The sequence below is a fragment of the Montipora foliosa genome, chromosome 12, assembly GCF_036669935.1.
Source record: "Montipora foliosa isolate CH-2021 chromosome 12, ASM3666993v2, whole genome shotgun sequence".
NCBI lineage: Eukaryota > Metazoa > Cnidaria > Anthozoa > Scleractinia > Acroporidae > Montipora > Montipora foliosa.
In genome coordinates, this window is record NC_090880.1 from 16322743 (window position 1) to 16325242 (window position 2500).

General features: G+C 42.9%; 1 pseudogene; it reads right to left on the bottom strand.

The window, feature by feature from the left end:
- LOC137980897 (uncharacterized) overlaps window positions 1–182 on the bottom strand; it is a 2281-nt pseudogene extending 2099 nt beyond the window's left edge.
- Between the last annotated feature and the right edge of the window lie 2318 nt (window positions 183–2500).

Below are 2500 nucleotides of genomic sequence, written 5' to 3' on the forward strand. Positions count from 1 at the left end.
AGTTCGTTACTTTGGGTCCGAAGTCTTGACGCTACCTCATAAATATTCCATATGCGCTTGAACTTCTTCCAATTCCCTGCTAGATTTCCTGTGAGGTCCATCTTCGGGGGAAGAGGTATCGGCGCGGAGTGAACAACTTGTGGCATTTGACTAGTGCTGGACCCTTCGCCTCCTTTTTCCATGATGTTATACTAGAGGCTATTGGATTCGACAAATTCTGACACCATGTAACGTTTCTGCGTCTTAGGGAAGACAACTCGTTTTTTAAGATTGTAAATCACTTTACTGAAGATGAGAAGAGACTGCCTAACTCACACAAAATATCCTGGTGGGGTAAACAAGGACGTGTTGAATTACGTGACGGGATTAGAATAATTTCACATCGCCAAGTCAGCGAATCTTCGGTAGGCGGACCAAGTCTCTACTACCGACGTCAAGCAAGCTTCCAAAGCCCAAGGTACCTGACGTTGATCAGAAGCTCAAACTACAGAAGTCAAAACAGTCCTTCCACTACGATAAGGGAACAAGGGAACTACAGGAGCTTAAGCCCGGTGACAAAGTACGTGTACAACCACTGAAGCTGGGAAAGAAGAATTGGGTGCAAGCCCAAGTGGACGAGAAGGTAGTCATAAGGTCGTACCGCGTCAGGACTGAGGACGGTAGCGTGTACAGGAGGAACAGAAGACACTTGCGACGAACGCAAGAGACTCCTAAAACCAAGGCTGAGGAACTGCCTGACAAAGTTCGTCCAGATGAGCCCACCCGTGCTCAAACCAAGGCCGAGGAACTGCCTGACAAAGTTTGTCCAGATGAGCCCACACCACCATCAATAGCGCCGACCACGGTAGAACAGCGTCCAGCTAGCGAAACCTGTACAACTCCAGTTCCAACAACAACGCGCAGTGGCAGGATTGTCAGACCTCCAGAACGCTTTCAATAAACTTTTTTTTTCTTTCAGTTTAAGATTAAAACAAAAAAAAAAACAAAACAAAAACTGACATTGAATCTTGTTTCATGATGATAAGTATATAGAGTACCAATTAATTGTCATACCGTTTAGATTATTGAGGATATTCCTTTCTACTGTAACTCTCGTTTTTCTTTTTTTATTTTCCATTACCTCCGAAAGGAAGGGAGATGTGACATTATCCTAATCCCGTGACGCTCGTTGTAATTCAACACGTCCTTGTTTACCCCACTTAGCAGGATATTTTGTGTGAGTTAGGCAGTCTCTTCTCATCTTCAGTAAAGTGATTTACAATCTTAAAAAACGTGTTGTCTTCCCTAAGACGCAGAAACGTTACACACCACCATCTATTTTGTGGTTTGGTGGATCCTGTTCGAGAGCAGTAGTTTTGACCACTTCCCTAATAGTAATCGTGTTCCGGAATAACTTGCTTACATTATTAAGTGATATACGCTGACCAAAATTTGCGTGGCTCATATTTCTTTGGAGCTGAATTCTCAAAATAGTGGTTTCAAACGTTCATTGAAGAGCGTCTCCGATAGTTTTTAAGATACCTTGGCTTTATAGCATAGAAGTACTCTTTAAAGGAAAGGATTTATTTGCAAGTCGTCCAACCGGGTACGGCTCTGATCTTCAGAGCGTCACAGATCGTTGCCGATGAGCTATTATATTTTCCTCGATATGTCCACATCTCAAACCTTCCAGGGCAACACACTTTGTAGATTGTTCTTGAGAATGGCTAGGCTGGTCCGAGCAAGGCGTTGGGATAACATTGACTGGTGAAGGATAACGGGAGACGTTTTCGAGTGGACAATCTTTTGAATAGTGCTATTAATTCACCTTGTGAAGATTCGTCAGGAGCGCTTTCGTTTCTTTAGCGCTGACAACAATTCCTACAAATGTACGTAGAATCAATTTCCACTTTACACTCCATAGATGACAATTCCGCCCGTACTTTAAAAGAAAAACCTCTTTGACCATCATTTCGTATTTTTTACCGAGCGCAAAGTACACACGAACTCATCGTAAAATCTCACGGTGTTGATGTGGAGAAATAAAAACTAGACCCTCCTTGAGGGTACACTGGGTTACCTGTGGTACGTGCACCGTTCCAGACAATTTTTTTCAAGTTGGGGGGGTCATTAAGACCATTTAAGGGGTCACCCAGAAGTCATACCAGCAGAGGCCCTTTGGCTCACAGGTCCTCACACGTTCGTACGACGAAACAGATCCTTTTCTGAGGTTAAAAACCTGGCTACCGGCCTATTAATTAATCATTTGTCCTCTTTAGAAAACAGCGATTTATTCCATATAAAATGTCAACTGAGCTGTGCGTAGTCTTCCACGAGATTCAAGTTGTCCTTGCGTAATATGTAACTCTAACAGTGCACGATATTGATTTGGTATTGTCTATCATTGTAGTGCCATGGTAGAAGTCTTGGGTAAATAGCATGAGAAGACATGTGGTTACTAGCAAAGTACTGAACCCAGAAAGATTGAAGAAAATAAATGGGAAGTGAGAAACATTGGCTT